Genomic DNA, 18,819 nt, shown 5'->3' on the forward strand with positions numbered 1-18,819 from the left:
GACAGAGAAGGCTGGCCGGGTTGCCTCACTCCCAGAGGAGGGCTTAAATCAAGGTAGAGGACAGGTTTCGATGGGGGGAGGGGGGATTAAACCTGAGCACACCAGCTCCCTCACCTTAACGCAAGGGGTTCAAGCAAAGATTTCTAAGGACCCCACAGTTCTAGGGGTTCTGTATCTCTCAGGGTGGGTGGGGTGGTCACTGAGAAGTAGTGGGCTCAGGTCCAAGAAAGGGTGGAGAAGGGAGATAATTGATGCTTTATTCTGCGTTGTGTTGTAGTTTGAATTCCAGTTTGTTTACCCTCCCTCTCCCATTGCTCTACTAGAACAGAACCCTCGGGCATCAGCCTCAGGAAGAAGAAAAGTTGATTTTCAAGACATAATATTAAGGGTTTGTTAAATAGAGCAATGCAAAAAAAAAAAAAATGTTTCGACCTCTTCATACTGTGTTTCAAAGGACTTAAATTTAAGCTACATAAATAATATATGGATACAATTTCTTTGTGAAAAATGAAAATATTACATTTAAGGCTCAACTCCCCTGTCATCACCATTCTTAATCCCAAGTCTTTCCCAGCCTCTCCCAAGGAAGTCTTACCCGTCTACTGTGTTTCCTTTACAACCAGTCTACTGTTTCCTTTATAGACCTTCTTCTAGGTAGAAACTATGCACTATTGTTCTATGTGTATAAGTGTGCTTTAAAAATAAATACTATGGTTTTAAACATTTTTTATTGAATACATTTGACTTGTAACATTGTGTAAGTTTAAGGTATACAGGGTGTTACTTTGATATATTATGTATAATATATTATATACTGTATATTATATATAGTATAATATCATTGCCAATGTAGTGATCTCGACCATATTACATAATTATTGTACAATATTGTCTATGTTCACTTTGTATATCTATGGCTTATTTACTGTCTGTTACAAGCCTGTAGCTTTAAACACCCATCACTCTTGCCCCCACCCCTAACCCCTTGTAACTACCATTTTACTCTCTATTTTTGTTTAACTTGTTTAGATTCTACATATAAATGATAACATACAGCACTGGTCTCTCTCGGACTTACCTCTCTGAGTGTGGTGTGCCCAGGGTCTATCCACGTAGTTGTGAATGGCGGCCATCCTCCTTTCTCATGGATGAATAATATTCCATTGTGTATACGCACTACATCCTTTTTTCCCATCCATCTGTGAATGGGAGTTTGGGTTATTTCCATAACTTGGCTATTGTGAATAATGCTGTTGATAAATGCGGGAATACAGGTATCTCGTCCAAAACCTGTTTTCATTTCCTTTGTGTGTGAAGTAGAATTGCTAGAACGTGTGGTGGATTTATTTTTAATTTTCTGAGGAACCTCCACATTGTTTTCCACAGTGGCTGGATCAATTTACATTCCCACCAACAACATAGAAGGGATCAGTAGGGTTTTTTTTACTGCTATGTCTTAGAGATGGGTCCTTATCGGTACATGAATTCTACCTCATTCTTTTTAACTGGTTTATAGTGTCTGTGGTAGAAACAACTCAGAGCTTACTTAGCCATTCCCCTGTGATTTTTGCTTATGTGTTTTCCAGGCTGTCATTTTAGCTACTGTCAATAAATGCTGCAAAGACCATCCTAATACAGGCCTCTTTGTGCACCAATGTAACTGCTCCTCTGAGGTACAAATAATTTGGTTTCTAGCCTCTGGGTCTCTAAGTCTTACAAAGGCAGTTGAATTCAACTATATGTCACAGAGGGGGTCTGAAAATTTGCCTCAAAAACTGGCAAGAAAGGAAGAGTTACTCCTAGCAAAACAACAACCCATTTCCCAGATACATAAAACAACTATTATTTTTCCAGTCTCTGCGATTAATGATGGATTAGGAATGCTACACATGCAATCACCCTTAAAAGTACTACTTTTTTAAATGCTTTCTCTGTTTTGTAGCTTGCGCGTTCAATATGCATTTCAGGAATAAAAAATAAGAGCCATTTTATATTTATATACAGACATGTGTAAACCAAGACTTCGATCATAATGCAGAGAGCCACTCTGTAAGGATACTGTCTTTTCATTTACGAAGCGAACATTGAATGAATACATCAGATGGGAAAGAAAAAAAAAAAAGGAATGCGTCCAAGCTGGAAAGCACAGTCCTTTCGCTCTGGTCAGTCTATACCAGCAGCGTCAGAATCAATCCAGTCGCAAATCCTGTGAGCAGCTGTTTGCATGCCATCGACTAACGAAGCTCTTTGAGTGCTCTGTTATTCATGTGCTGAAGCAGAAGAGGGAATAAAGAAAGAAAGAGTGGACCAAAGGAGAGACATGGTAAAGAGAGACTCCCTTTCCCCAGCCACTTGTGGAAATCCATTTCAGGTCAACGGGGACCAATTGTGAGTTCTGGCCTAGGGCAAAATTCCTATTTGCAGTCAAGAAATTAATGGGTGGCACCTTGAAATGGGTTGGCTTGAACTGAATCAATGCCTGATGAGGCAATCTTTCCTCGGGCCAAATTCCCACTGAAGTTCATAGGTTAGGGCTGACCGAAGAAATGGACGGATCCTTGAACTTTCTTTCTTCTTTCGTAAAGATCACGAGGAAAAGAGCAGAAGGCTCCAGTACTGTAACTTTCCTGTCTTTGCCCGTCCTCTCTTTTCACTGGCATGGAAGAATTCCTGATGTTAACAGATTTCATTAGTACACGACTCTGCCGTGTATAGAGTTCTTTATCAGGCTGATTCCAGCTTAATCAGCTTCCTCTATGAAAGTCGTCCACAAGGCCAAAGAAGGGACTGTTCCTTTACAGTAGCTCCTTTTGAAACCTCTAGGCAGCAGGAAAGAGAGAGAGAGCACTGCTCTGTTGGTTCAGCTGGCTTTTACAGCTGAAGATAACATGAGCCACAGATCTGTTGAGGTTTGTGTTTTCTTGGAGGGGGAGGAGAATGCAGGGAGCAAACTAAAGAGAAGTTGAAGTTTAATATTTCATAACTGTGTGCTGTTTTCCAGGTTTTATTCCTGTAATAGTCTCTGTGTGTGGCCAGGTTCCTCATAACACAGCCCCATTGAAGAAGGAGAGGGCAAAGGAAAAGGGAGGAAGGGTGGATGTAGGGATAAAAGCAAGCCTTTAGAGGGGGAAAAGACCACTGCTTTTAAGTACCAACCATGACCTTAGCTGGAGGTGGGCAAGGCCTCATGGAATTGAGTTGGCCATTCAGTTCTGAAAATAGGATAAGGGACAAGCGTGGGTATGGCGTTTGTATTGAGGCCACACGAGGGAAGTGACCCATTTAGAATCTTCTCTGGAAAAAGTAGGTTCTGGAGGCATTAGAAAGTTGATGGACTGAGAGCTCTCCTTTTTCCTGAGAGGCCTGTTGGGAAAAGGAAAAAAGAAAACAACAATAATAAATCCAAGGAAGAAAGATGGTTGAACCATTGGAGCAAAATCTGTTTTGTATTTTGGAATCTTTTTGTGGAATAAAAAAAAACGGCAAAAAGATTCCTTAAATTACTGGAAAAAGAAGAAGCATTGGTGTGTCCGCATTATGTATGCAATTCTGTTCCTGCCACCAGACCGGGAGTCTAACAAGCTTAGCTGCTTAATAGAAGCATATTTTATTTTCAGGTTGGCCAAGCTATTTCCTGCCTTTGGAGTGAAAACCAGTGCAGTTACTGTACCCTGACGATATTTTTTTCTTTCTGAATATCATAACCTTTTAAATAACAAGCATCCTGCTCTTTCAAGGGCTCTGAAAATATGGATGGAGAAAAACAACAACACTATTTTCTCCTGTCTCTCAAGACGAACAACCGTTCCTCTAGGTCTATACGCCAATGCTGGCGTATGTTTCTGAACATAAATGAACATAAATGGAAAAAATAAATGAACATAAATGGAAAAAATGACAATTATTTTGATCTCTCAAGAGTGAAAAAACATGACCAAAATGCACCATAGTGATCAGGTCACATTAGCCTTGAAAAGAAGCTTTAAAAATAGAGCCAGTTGTTAGAGTTTCTGGGCTGGGGCGGCCACGGGGGGTGGTGGTCTGGCATGGAAGAGCAGGGTGTGCTGGACAGAGCAGGGAAGAGCGGAGACGTACCCATGATAGGATGCTTTTGCCTTTGGTATTTGGCCATTCGTGTTTGTTGATGAATATTTCTTCAGGGCACAACCCTAGAGCTAAAAAGCCTTTAGATTTCATATAATCTAATGGCCTCATTTTACTGAATGACTTCCCAGGGCCAGTGGCGCAGTCAAGCCCAAATTCCAGAGTCTTGTCTCCCAGGTAGGTATTTTCCATTCTGTTTTACCATTCAGGTTAAAACACACAGTCTCTGTCTTCTAACAGCTTACAATTAAAAATGTCTGTTTCCCAGAAAAAGGAGCAGTTTGGGGAATGCATTAGCCCTGAAATGATGAAAGAAGATCCTTGGTTCTCTGCCTGTGTCGCTGGGTGACCATAAGAAAACCACCAATCTTGTCTGTGCTTGCGAGTGAAATTAGGGACTGGGGCAGCTTCTTTGGCATTTTTCAGAGTTCGTGGTTCTGTGTGAAACCAAGGTAGACTCTTGATTGTGTTACGAAAGATACGGGAGTGGGCAGATGTGAGGTTCCATTTCTCACTTGGAAATGAGGTATTGGAATAAGAAGTATTACCTGTTTCTGTAGCAAAGGTCAGTGTGGGTTCTCACAGTAACATAAAATGCCCTGGCTCTGTCCTTCTTCCTTTACAAACAGGCATCACATGTCAGCTTCCTGACTGACTTCTGGTAAATCATCCTAAAATGGTTCCTGGCATTCACCTCCTAGAGGGTTAAAACTTCCTCTCCCAAACCAAGCACTACATACAGAGGAGAGAGACTACAACGGAGAGTGTTGTTGCTTATTTTAAACCATTTGGGAGAAGAGAGTGCCAAAAGGAGAAAAATGCTATGGTATAATTTTATAAAAATCCAGATTCATAAGGAAAATTTTACAGAATTTTTTTTTTTTTCATTTTTCCCTGTCTCCTCTCTGCCCCACCTAAACCATCCTTAAAAATGTCCTCATTTAGGTGAGAAAGACTGTTTCTGCTACCGTACTCTATAGAGACCCAGGAACAAAAGGTTTGGCCAGTGGTGGTGTTGATGGGGATTAGTGAGGTGACCAAACTGGATTCTCAGTCATGGTGCAGAAAGGGCACGGGAGGTGTTTCCTGTGGGGGTGCTTTCTTCCCTCCCATTAGAAGGACTAGAAGATGAGTATGGCGGAGGTAAAAAGGAGCTCCCGCCTCCTTCTTTTGCCCTAACTACTTCCTTCTGAGAAATAAGATGAACAGTCACATCTGTCAAAGGCTGAGCATTCCTGGAAAGTGGTGGCAGGGTGTAGTCACCCTATATTGTTGGAGGCCAGGAAGGGACTGGAGACACGGGGTCAGGCTTGGCTCATATCTGTGTGGAAGACTTTTCGTTATTTTCTTTAACAACGATCCGGGTCTTACCCCTTAGCAATATTGTGTTGGTCTGTCTGACATCTTACTTACAACCTTTTACTGATGCAATTTTTCAGAGGCAGAGTACATGTAGTGAAGCACTAACGTCTAGGGAAGAAACAGAATGAGCTGCTGGAAACTTCTGTGCTATTACATTAGGAATATGCAGACAAGCTGATAGAGTGCATGTTTAAACAGTCCAGAATGAGACAATATTAAAAATATTGACTTTGGGACCCAGAGTAGGTGTTGACATTTATGTGAAGGGCACGCAGACCCACCCTACTGTCTTTCTGTGCGTTGCCCTGATGTTTAAGGGGCCAACCACCTCTTGAGAGCTAGCACGTTGTATTTGCTAAATGTAAAAGTTTCTTTGGCCCCATTTTTCTTTCGGGGGTAAAAAATAATTTGCTAGGTGTCAAGGCAGCCAGGCAGAAGGAAAAATGGCTTTTCTTCTCCTCTGTGATCTGCTTTGAGGACGTGGTAACCAAATGACCAAGCTGTGCACATATACTCCAAATACAGGGGATCAAAGTCCGGAGGGGGTGCTGGGTCATGCTTTCTAACACTCTTCGGATCATTCTGTTGTGCAGGCAGCGTGGATTAACCGCGTGTCTGGAGCCTCACCAGTTTGAACTTGTATCAGCTGGGAGGAAAGCTGGTCAGAAAGGGAACCCTGGGAAAGGCAAATGTGTCAATGAGCTATAAAATAGAAGTGTGTTCCTTTATGAATTGTTTTGTTGAATTAAGAGCATAAAAAGAATTCTGAGAGTCCAGTTACTTCAAACATGTACATCCAGATAAGAACATACTTCAGACCTGGATATTCTGTTTTTGATGGCTTTCAGTGCTAGGTATTCAGGTATCTTTCTGTGACTTGTTCCTAAACATTGTGAAGGATGGAAAAGCAAGTGAGCAGACCAGTAGTAAAAATTGTTCTAGAGAGAGCCTATTTTTTACAGAAAATAAAAATGGAGGTAAAAGGTTAAATTAAGATTGCTTTGAGATGCACCATGGGTAAATTTTCGTGTATGCATAATACACAAGAAACGGATTTTGCAAGACCAGTTTATGAATGTTCTCAGAACTCCCTACCAAAATTTTTCTTCTTAGTTAATGCCAGAGAGGGTGTTTTAGCCATTTCTCTGATCTCTTGTAAAGGTACTGGTCTGGCTAGATTTATAGGTAATTTCCAGGTTGCAATACCAATGCCTATAACTTACCCATATTTAAAAGCTGTAGTTATGGGAGGAGAAAATTAAAGGTGAACTTTTACCTTCATGGAGATGCAAGAGGATAGAAAAATCTTTATAAAAGAAAAGACCAAAAAATGTCATATAAACATTGAGGTTGAAAATAAAAGATTTGTTTTCGTAAAGGAATTTGGGCACATTCGATAGTAAGGGCTCTTTCTTTCTTTCTTTCTTTCTTTTTTTTTAAATTAGGCAGCTAATAAGGCATCAGGCAGGCTGAACTCTGAGTCTCATTGTCTTCCCTTTTTGGATCCTTTAGGGTAATGTCCCTTTGTTGTCTCACTGCACCCAGGAGGCAAGTAGGTGGCTCTTAAGACCTAAAGGTGGGATTCCATTTATTTGACAGCAGGTTCTCATTATTTGTGTGAGTGGGGTTCTGAACTCAGTTGGAAAAGAGTTGAGCACAAGGGAGGAACAAAGTCACCGAACAAATGACAAATGGGATCCAATGGGGGATGCAAAAACCAAAAAGGACAGAATGATTCCTCAGCTTTCCCATTTACTAAAACAGCAAGACTTTCCTAGCTCAACTCAGAATTTTTCCTAGACTAACTCCAGGGCTACATTAGGAATTTATTCTTTTATTTTTTTAAAAGATTTATTTATTTATTTTAGAGAGGCAGGGGCAGAGGGAGTGGGAGAGTCTTAAACAGATTCCCTGCTGAGCACAGAGCCCAATGTAGGGCTTGACCTCACAACCCTGAGATCAAGACCTGAGCCAAAGACAGGAGTCAGATGCTTAACTGATTGAACTACCCAGATGCCTCAAATACATTGGGATTTTAATGAGTCCTAGGCATTTTTGCCTCTTGGGCATTATATATATATATATATATATATATATATATATATATATATATATATGAAATATGTTAAAATATTACCTTTAGGGGTGACTGGGGGGCTCAGTCTTTAAAGATCTGTCTTTGGCTTGGGTGGTGGTCCTGGGGTCCTGTGATCGAGCCCCACATCAGGGTCCCTGCTCAGTGGGGAGCCTGTGTCTCCCTCTCCCTCTGCCTGCTGCTCCCCCTGCTATGCTCTCTCTCTGTCAAATAAATAAAGAAAATCTTTTTAAAATAATAATAAAATATTACCTTCAACCTAGATATTTTTTCTTCTGTTTTTAAAATAAATTAAATGTTGGTTTGGTTTTTTTTTTAAAGATTTTATTTATTTATTTATTTATTTGACAGACAGATCACAAGCAGGCAGAGAGGCAGGCAGAGAGAGAGGAGGAAGCAGGCTCTCCACTGAGCAGAGAACCCATGCGGGGCTGAATCCCAGGACCCTGAGATCATGACCTGAGCCCAAAGCAGAAGCTTCTACCCACTGAGCCTCCCAGGCGCCCCAGAAATTAAATGTTTTTGTGGACTCTTGCAAGCATTGTGAGCCTAAGGCACTATGCCTACTGCTTATTGGATAAGTCAATCCTGACTGAAGCAAGGTAAACCAGGAGGGGCCTAGCAGCATAAGTGAGAATAGTAGCAGGAGGACAAATCCCACAGAGCCTTCTAGGCATGGCACGATGGTAAGGAGGTTGGAGTTTATTTTCACAGGTGAGATGGGACATTTTCAAGAGTTATGAACAGAGAAGTGACATGACCTGACTTACATTTAGAAGGGACAGTTTATTTTGTGGAAAACCCATTACAGGAGTTAAGGACAAAAACCTGAGAGACCAGTCAGGGGACTGTTCTGATAATCTAGGAAAGAGACAGCGTGACTTGCCTTAAGGTGATGGTGGAAGTGGTAGGAAGTGGTCAGATTATGAATAGATATGAAAGGTAAAGGCAAAATAATTTGATAGAGGAGGCTTTTCAACGAACAACTAGAGGAATAAATTCGTTGTCTTTGGAGACAGAGAAAATTGTGGGGAAGGTACTGTTAGGGAGGAAAATCAAGAGTTCTGTTTTGAACATGTTAAATTGTAGATTATTAGACATTGAAGAGGAGATGTCTGGAGTTGAGAAAGTGGTTCACGTTGGAGACAGAAATTTGGGAATATCTACTTACAGGTGGTATTTAATGCCAGGCAGAAGACAAGATCTGAGAAGGAATATTATGTAGCTACAGTAGAGAAGAGGCCCAAGGACCTAAATCTCAGCCACTCGGATATTGTGAAGTTTGGAACATGAAGAACAAACAGCAAAGGGTAATTTTTAGGAGTAGCCAGTAGAGTAGGAAGAGATCCAAGAGAAAGTGGTGTCCTAGAGACCCAGGGAAGGAGTACCCAGATCTGCCTGCACAGCTGCTTGCAAACTTTGACCATCATGGCTGCTTAACGCCCCATGAAATGATGATAGACCCACAAGCTTTCTCCTGTTGTGGGAGGAAGCTAAGTTCCCTCTGCTAAAAATGTGATGGAAAATTAACCTGATGACCATCCCCCACTCTCTTTACTATCAATAAAGAAATTTAAATAATCCCTTCTGGTTCAGTTAAGACACATATATCCCCGAGAGGGTAGAATAAGCCCAAGAAGTAAGGAAATCTTTTGTCATAGTGGGAGAATGCTTTTTATGGACAGATGGTTTCTTCTGGTCACATTTGAGGAGGCATTTTCTCCCCCAGAGCTCCCACATGATTCTGGATGTCATAGAAGGAAATGAGGAGAAGTATGTACATGCGGCAGTGACGAGGAATACACTAGGGAATCCTATCATGGGTATGGACCTGGTGGACATACAGACATGAGGAAGGAGCTCAGAAAAAGGAAAGCATGGCTCAGATCAAGAAGAGAGGATAACAAAATGCAATCAGAAAAACAAAAGAAAAGAAAAAAGAAAAAAAAATTGCTTTGCTTCAAATAAAACCCACAACCAACAAGAGTTATATTTAAATGTGACTGTCACAGATTAAGTCAGATGTTCATCATTAATCACCAGTCAAGGCCATTATTATAGGGCTTCAGAAGATTTTAACAAAAGATATATATATCTCTCTATATAGATATATATGACAAATAAAGTGTGAAGTAATATAATCGCATTATAAAGCTTTTGAAAGCCAAAACTTACCCTACCTCAAATTATCTAACACAACCACCATTTTGGACTTACTTCTTTCCAATCTTTTCTCTAGGCAAATTAAAAAATCTATACACTATAATTATAAAATATATAAACTTTCATATCTTACTTTCATCACAGAGCATCAAGACATGATTTTCTTAAATGTGGCTAAATGTCCTAAACTGGAAATCCTTACAGTGGGATCTTGCCTATCTTTGGACTGTAATAATTTCATTGCCCCCAAAATTATTCTCCACCAGCAAGTGACAAAGGAGTCTATAAAAGACCTTGTTAATCACCTGCCATACAGTAAATTCTCTTTTTTCTTTGCAATCCAAAACCAACTTTTATTCAGATGTTCATACATCTTTTTGTTGGCACCCATTCCCAATTCTGAACTCAATGGGCTTAGCCAATCCTGATGGTCTATTTCTCTGGGTGTGAGCATGGGTGTCAGTTCTCTCCAGTGAGATGTGAGAGGAAATCTGAGAATAATTTATTATTATTTAAAGAGTTACAGAAAAGAGATAGTCCCCTTCATCCTCTGGACATTGTCATGCCTGTATGACAGAAAACTCTGGAACTCTGGAAGTCATCTTATTACTGGGAAGAAAGGTAGCCAAGGACAATGCAGATACGCTGGGATTGGAAGAAAGGAAAGATGGAAGTAACCTAGATACTAGGTTATCTAGTATATCTAATATATCTAGATACCTAGATATCTGCAATCTACTTAACATTTTACTTAAACATCCTTTTTTGCTTAATGGTAGGTTGAGGTTTCTGTTACTTGAAACCAAAGCATCTGCATTAACTCTGAGCCACTGCCCTCAAGCTTGGTCCTCTCTCTCCATTAGGAATGGACTCTATGACTTGGGTTGCTCTGGCTCCTGGAATTGCCCCAAAGCTTGACCCATAGTAATTACATCTCATTTTTCTCTGATAGATACTTTTACCCATTCCTTTAATTTCAGGAAAAAGCTTAAGGGGCACCAGGATGGCTCAGTTGTTAAGCATCTGCCTTCAGCTCAGGTCATGATCCCAGGTTCCTGGGATCAAGCCCCACATCAGGCTCCCTGCTCAGTGGGGAGCCTGCTTCTCCCTCACCCTCTCCCCCTGCTTATTTTCCTTTCCTTATGTGTCTCTTTATCAAACAAATAAAATTAAAAAAAAAAAAAAGAAGCTAAAGTGTCTCCAGAGTCTGGTAATAAATACTGGAGTCTTGGGGCACCTGGCTGACTCAGTCGGTAGAGTGAGTTTGATCTTGATCTCCTGATCTCTTGAGCTCAAGGTTATGAGTTTGAACCCCATGTTGTGCCTGGAGCCTGCTTAAAAAATATGGAGTCTTACATTTGGTATTCATTCATTCAGTACATGTTTGAGTACTTCCTTTGGTCTGACATTAGACATTACAAGTACAAATGAGAATGAAGCACAGTATCAGTTTTCAGGTTAGTCAATCAATATATATTGACAGTTGTGTGTTAGATGCTCGGGTTATGATGGAGACCAGAGTCTGATGGGAAGAAACAGACACATCCCCTTAAACCTAACTCCAATGTAATGCACTATGTGTAATAACAGTGGCATAAATACAATATTCTAGGAATCAAAAATTGAGAGGTGACTCATAGCCAAAGTCAGAAAAATTTTTCACAAAGGAAATATTTAATTATAATGTATTTCAGTGCGGAAATAATATTTGAATTGGGTACTGAAGAGTGCATAAAAGTTTTCCTGTTGTAGAAGTAGATCAGGAAAAGACATCTCTGACAAAGAGCATAACATGAGTGAACATGGAAAGCCATATGAAAGAAACATTTGGAGAACAGTGGAAAGTTCAGGAGGATAGGAGAATATGTATGAGAAGAGACTAGGAGATGAGACTTAAATGTGGTATGTGATCGCAGATACATGAGATGGTGTGTATTGCAAATAACCTAGTGGGCCAAGTGAGGAATCTGGGGTTTTTCATGCATACCAGGGCAACATGGGACCAGACACTGAACACACAACCGAAGACAGAAAATGGACGTAAAGTCTTGTGGTTTATCTGAATTCACGTGACTTTTTCTATCCTACTCCATAATACATTTATCTGGTAATATACGTTCAGGGTATTCTCCTAAATCTTCCAGTAAAAGTGATGGGCAAGGAAGATACCAGTTTATTCTACGTTTTAGTCTCTAGCATATTGCCACTATCCTTAGAGGGATGGATCCCAGATTGAGAAGTTCTCTGTAGATAATGGGAAGCTAAAAACTGCTTTTCAGAAGGAGGGAAGGAATAGAAGTAGGCACCCCGTCTATCCCTGCTCCCCTCAAGCTATCTCTGGTTTCACAATGGTATGTGAACTGGAGGGGGGGGTGTGGATGGAACTTGATGAGAAGTGAGGTTTTGTTTTTTTTTTTAAGATTTTATTTATTTATTTGTCAGAGAGAGAGAGCGAGCACAGGCAGACAGAATGGCAGGCACAGGCAGAGGGAGAAGCAGGCTCCCTGAGGAGCAAGGAGCCCGATGTGGGACTCCATCCCAGGACGCTGGGATCATGACCTGAGCCGAAGGCAGCTGCTTAACCAACTGAGCCACCCAGGCCTCCCGAGAAGTGAGATTTAAGTTAAGCGAGTATTAGTTGTCTCTCCAGCATCCATTTCCCCTCCTTCCAGCAACAACTATGCCTTTACTGGGTGCATCTGCTCCTCCCCCACTTTCTGTTCACTTGCTCCCCATAGGGCTGTACCTCTAGTCCCAGTAGTGGAGCACATGACTCTGTCTTGAGCCAATCACCACATTGCATTTGCCTGACTACAGAGACTAATTTAACCAGTCATGTGACCCATGTGGGTGCAATCAGAGCAAAGTACAGGAAGTATGCTAAGAATGCCAGGAGGAAGACATTTGCTCTTTATTTTTAATTAGAAGCTGGGAAAAAATGCAGGCTCAGAAGCTATTGGAAGCCTTATGCTGATTACTTGGTCTGAGAATGGAGTAAGAAACAGAAGAAAGAAATATGAATCCCGGCTCAATCCGGATGCTTCAGTTATGTGAGCAAATAAATCTTCTGTGTTCAAACCAGTTTGATTTATCATTTCTGCCATCAGGAGAATCCTAACAGAGATAGAAGAAAAGAAAAACTGTTCAATTTCTAAATGTTAGATTTGCTGAAGATCCTTCACAAGTCAAGTTCCATGAAGAACTTGGAGATTTGAAGAAACTTTTTTTTTTTCAGTTTCACTTTTCTTTGCCCCCAAATAATCTAACTTTTCAGCTGTAGAAATAATACAGGAAGAAGGAAAATGTCTGTGTATTCTTAAAATTAGATATTTTCAAAGATGGTGCTAGAGATCTTTTATATTTTTTATTTACTTTTTAAAAGATTTTATTTATTTATTTGACAGAGAGAGAGTGCACAAGTAAGGGGAGCAGAGGGAGAGGGAGAAGCGGGCTCCCCACTGAGCAGAAAGCCCTATGCAGGGCTGTGACCCAGGACCCTGAGATCATGATCTGAGAAGAAGGCAGCAGCTTAACCGACTGAACCACACAGGCACCCCTAGTGATCTCTTTTAAACACAGACACACAGACACACACACTTACACACAACCCCAGCAGTTTCATAGGGAATTTTTCTCCTACTAGTGATTGGTAGAAAGCCAAATAAAAAACAATATCATACGGAAGGTGATTCCTCACCAGTAAATTTACTGAAATCAATTTCTAAGCAACTTGTTTAAAGAATCCACTTTCTGTGTATCAAAACTGCAGCTCAATGCTGGAAGTAAAAAAAAAAAAAAAAAAAAAAATTGCCCATTAAGTAATAGCCTCCAGGCTCTAAGACTGTTCTGAGATAGGCTGGATCTGGCGTAGGGAATGGAGGGGGGCATCTGGCACCCATAGTGCTCTAGCGAATTACAGCCCCCTATGTGCCTGCTCCTGTTTCTTCATTGTTTGCTTCCCCTGACTCAGCCTGGTCTTGGGTTACCTGTTACAACCCCTTCGCACCCCATATGGAAACCTGCTGACCCCACAAGCAATTACTAGATCTTCGGTCCAGACATCTGAAGCTGGAGATGTATTTTAAGCCCTGACAGAGGAAACAGGGATTGCAGTTTACTATTATTAAAGCCAACTCAAGCTTGTAGCTCAGAAAACGTCTATTCTTCTCATGGTGGGTGTTCCAAATACAGGGTGTAGTGAGGCCAACAGTAACCAACCCACAAGGAAAAAGACCTCATTTTTAGAATTCCGTGGAACAGTTGGATGAAATTTCCTCCGTTTAAATGCTCCACAACGAGGGGCATGTGGGTGGCTCAGTCAATTAAGCATCCGACTCTTGGTTTCGGCTTAGGTCGCCATCTCAGAGTCTTGGAATGGAGCCCCCCATGGGGCTCTGAGCTCAGCGGGGGGTCTCCTTGAGTTTCTTTCCCTTTCCCCCTCCCTTTACACTCACTCGCTCTCTCTCTAAAATAAAAATAAAATAAAATAAGTAAATCTTTTTAAAAAATGCTCCAAACCCAGAGCATTTAAAGGTAAGTGTCTTTGGATGCTAACTTTGATAGCTGTGTAGCAGGTGGGCTAAGTAGGGATAGCTGCTGGAATAGATCGGGTAGAACTCGGTGAGAGCAGAGGTAATGGGCATGGATATGGGAAGAGCCTTCAGTTTGACTTCCTGCTGTGTACTTGGCATTGCAGCTGGTCACATATGTATGTTAGTAAGCTCTATGAAGTCATAATCATCCATTTTGTCAGTTATTTGTTAAATAAACACATGAATGAATGGATGCATTATTCCATTAACCGGTTCGCCAATCCTCTTTTCATAAAAACTTTTAATTCTTACAAATGCAAATGCCACTTCCTCAGACTAGACTACGTGAGTGTGTTGTATGGTCCCACCGTGCCCTATACTCCTCCTTTATACCACTCATCACACTATTCAGTGTCCGTTATTCTTATTAGACTGTAAGCTCCATGAGGCCCGGGCTGGAATCATGTCAGTTTTATTCACTGCTACACCTAATAAACATATTGAATGAATGGCACTCTGTAGATCTTACTAAATATCTTATTCCTATTTCACACATGAGGAGCTCAAGTCACTAGGAAGCTAAGTGGCTTGTACTAGTTAATGAGGTGCATCTTGGAATATATTATAAAAATACATAGACACTTCCAAAGTAGATTATTCTGAGAAATGCTTCAAAAGTTTATTTTTATTTCTAGGTCATTTTTTTGTTATTTTTCTGGCCACTTACATATATAAGTACAATTTATTTTATTTTTTAAAGATTTTATTTATTTATTTATTTATTTATTTATTTGAGAGAGAGAGAGGGAGAGAGAGTATGAGCAGGGGGAGGGGCAGAGGGAAAAGCAGACTCCCTGCTGAGCAAGAAGCCCAATGTGGGACTCGATCCCAGCATGCTGGGGTCATGACCTGAGCTGAAGGCAGACCCTTAACCAACTGAGCCACCAGGCGCCCCTTGTATAATTTATTTTAAAGGGATGCTGAATGCAGGAATCAGAACACACACACACACACACACACACACACGCACGCACTCCTGACCATACACTTCATTTTTTGTTAAATGGACGGGGTATTCAAATCTCTGTCAGTGCCTCAGGATTTGAGTTATAAATAAGAAGGCTCAACAAGATAATATATGCACCTAGTATAGCTCTTAGAGGAAATGAAACTATCATAAAGAAAAAACAAAAGCCCAAATAAAAGCTTTTAAAATTTAATTTTTTAAAAAAGATTTTATTTATTCATTTGACAGAGATCACAAGCAGGCAGAGAAGCAGGCAGAGAGAGAGGAAGGGAAGCAGGCTCCCCGCCAAGCAGAGAGCCCAACGTGGGGCTCAATCCCAGGACCCTGGGATCATGACCTGAGTTGAAGGCAGAGAAGCTTCAACCCACTGAGCCACCCAGGCGCCCCTTAAAATATAATTTTAATCCCAGTATAGTTCACATACTGTGTTATATTAGTTTCAGGTGTACAACTTAGTGCTTCAATACTTCCATACTACTCAGTGCTCACCAAGATAAGTGTACTCACTCCTAATCCCCTTAACCTATTTCATCCAGCCCCCACTCCTCTCCCCTCTGGTAACCATCAGTGTGTTCTCTCTAGGTAAGAGTTTGTTTTTTGGTTTGTCCCTTTTCCCTCCTTTGCTTGTTTTGTTGTTGTTGTTGTTGTTGTTTCTTAAATTTCACATATAAGAGAAATCATATGATATTTGGCTTCCTCTGACTGACTCATTTCCCTTAACTTTATGCTCTCTAGCTCCATTCATGTTGTTGCTAATGGCAAGATTCCATTCTTTTTTATGGCTGAATCATATTCCATTGTATGTACATATCATATCTCCTTTATCCATTCAGTTGGGCTGTTTTCATAATTTGGCTTATAAATAATTATAAATAATGCCACAATAAATATAGGGATCCACTTTGAATTTGTGATTTTGTATTCTTTGGTTAAATACCAGTAGTGGGATAACTGGCTTGTAGGGTAGTTCTATTTTTAATTTTTTGAGGAAATTCCACACCGTCTTCCTCAGTGGTAGCACCAGTTTGCATTCCCACCAACAGTACACAAGGGTTCTTTTTTCCCCACATCCTCACCAACACTTCTTTTTTGTGTTTTTGATTTTAGCCATTCTGAGAGGTGTGAGGTGATATCTCATTGTGCTTTTGATTTGCATTTCCCTGATGATGAATGAAGTTGAGTATCTTTTCACCTGTCTGTTGGCCATCTGCCTATCTTTTTTTGAGAAATGCTTGTTCATTCTTCTGCTCATTTTTTTTTTTAAGATTTCACTTATTTATTTGACAGACAGAGATCACAAGTAGGCAGAGAGCCAGGCAGAGAAAGAAGGGGAAGCAGGCTCCCTGCTGAGCAGAGCCCTACCTGGGGTTATATCCCAGGACCCTGGGATCATGACCTGAGCCGAAGGCAGAGGCTTTAACCCACTGAGCCACCCAGGCACCCCTCTTCTGCCCATTTTAAAAAAATATTTATTTATTTATCTGAGAGTGAGAGAGTGCGTATGCATGCACATGAGTGGGACAGACAGAGAATCTTCAGCTGACTCTCTGCTGAGTGCTGAGCCAAGGTAAGGCTTGATCCCACAACCCCGAGATCATGACATAAGCTGAAATCAAGAGATGGACACTTAACTGACAGAACCACTCAGGGGTCCCTCTTCCCCCCATCTTTAATTGGATTATTTGGGGGTTTTTTTGGCATTGTATCTGTTCTGTATATATTTTGGATGCTAACCATTTATTGGCAATATCATTTGCAAATCTCTTCTTCCATCCAATAGATTGCCTTTTAGTTTTGTTGATGGTTTACTTTGCTCTGCAGAAGCTTTTTGTTGTTGTTGTAATTCCAATAGTTTATGTGTGCTTTTATTTCCCTTGCTTTAGGAGACCTATCTAGAAAGATGATGTTCTGGCTGATATCAGAGAAATTACTACCTGTGCTGTCTTCTATGATTTTTACGGTTTCTGGTCTCACATTCAGGTCCTTAGTCCATTTTGAGTTTATTTTTGTGAACTGCATAAGAAATTAGTCCAGGTTCATTCTTTTCCATGTAGCTGTCCAGTTTTCCCAACACCATTTGTAGAAGAGCCTTTTTTTCATGCATATTCTTGCCTCTTTTGTTGAAGATTAATTGACTATATAATTGAGGGTTTATTTCTGGGCTCTCTATTCTGTTCCATTGATCCATGTGTCTGTTTTTGTGCCAGTACCATACAATTTTGATTACTACAACTTTGTAATAAACTCAAAATCTGGGATTCTGATACCTCCAGCTTTGTTTTTCTTTTTCAAGATTGCTTTGGCTCTTCCAGGTCTTTTGTGGCTCCGTACAAACCAAAATAAAAACTTTATGCTCCTAACCAAACAAGAAAAATAAAAATGATAAGATAATAATAGCTAACTTTTATTAAGGGCTTAGAATGTGTCAGAACTGTGCTAAAAGCATGACATTCACTCTAATTCAAGGCTAGTAGCAAAGATATGTGGTAGACCCAAATAATGTTCTTATTTTATCGAAAAGTAAACCACCTTGAGGCACTTGTGTGGCTCCGTCAGTTAAGCATCCAACACTTGGTTTCTGCTCAGGTCATGCTCTCATGGGTCATGATCTCATGGGTCGTGAGATCAACCTCGCATCAGTCTCCATGCTCACCGGGAGTGTACTTGAAGATTCTCTCCATCTGCCCCTCCCCCATGCATGCACACACTCTCTCACTCAAATAAATAAATTAATTTTTTTTTCAAAAGTTAACCATTTTAGAGAGGTTAATAATTTTCCCAAAGTCACATGGAGAGTGAGTGGCAAAACTCAGACCCAAACATGGATCTGTCTGAAACTCAAGCCTATTCTACAGAGAAAACAAAGCACTGGCTGCTGTATCACATTCAAGGCCCCTTAAAAATACATTTTATAGCGAAAAACTTTAGCTTTGGCGCACTAGAAATTTGGCAAATTCCAGATACATTTGATTTGATTTGAATATTGTTGCTCTGAAGCGCTTTTTTTTGGGAAAAAAATTTTTTTTTAATATTTAGAAGCATGGCTAAACAAGTCTTCCCAACCATCATTTTTGTGACAGCAAAGCTGATTTTAAATGAATGCATTTCTTCTTCACTATATAAGGAATTATTTCACCTTACCTCCGAGGCATCTCTCATCAAAGTAAGTGAATTCTTGGTACAAGTGTGGTCTGGTAGGTTTCAGTGTTGACTGTGAATCAGCATCACCTGGGGCATTTTTTATTTCTGGTTTTGTTTTTTTTTTTTAGTAATGTTGGTAATATTTAAGGCAAAACAATTCATAAGCAAAGCTAACCGATAATAAAACAAGCACTGTATTAAATATGTTGTATTACCTTTCTCGGTTAATCCTCTGAGCAACTTTATGAGTTAGGTTTTCATGAATCATGGTGCAGAGAAATTGTAACTTGCCCAAGTCACATAGCTGTAAGTAAACCAAGCTCGTCAGCACTGGGCTAAGCTGCCTCCTTTCATTGAAGATACCAAAGCCATTTCTGAAGTAGCCCCAACTGGAT

Source organism: Lontra canadensis, unplaced genomic scaffold (assembly GCF_010015895.1).
Source record: "Lontra canadensis isolate GAN:19392208 unplaced genomic scaffold, GSC_riverotter_1.0 scaffold1, whole genome shotgun sequence".
Taxonomy (NCBI): Eukaryota; Metazoa; Chordata; class Mammalia; order Carnivora; family Mustelidae; genus Lontra; species Lontra canadensis.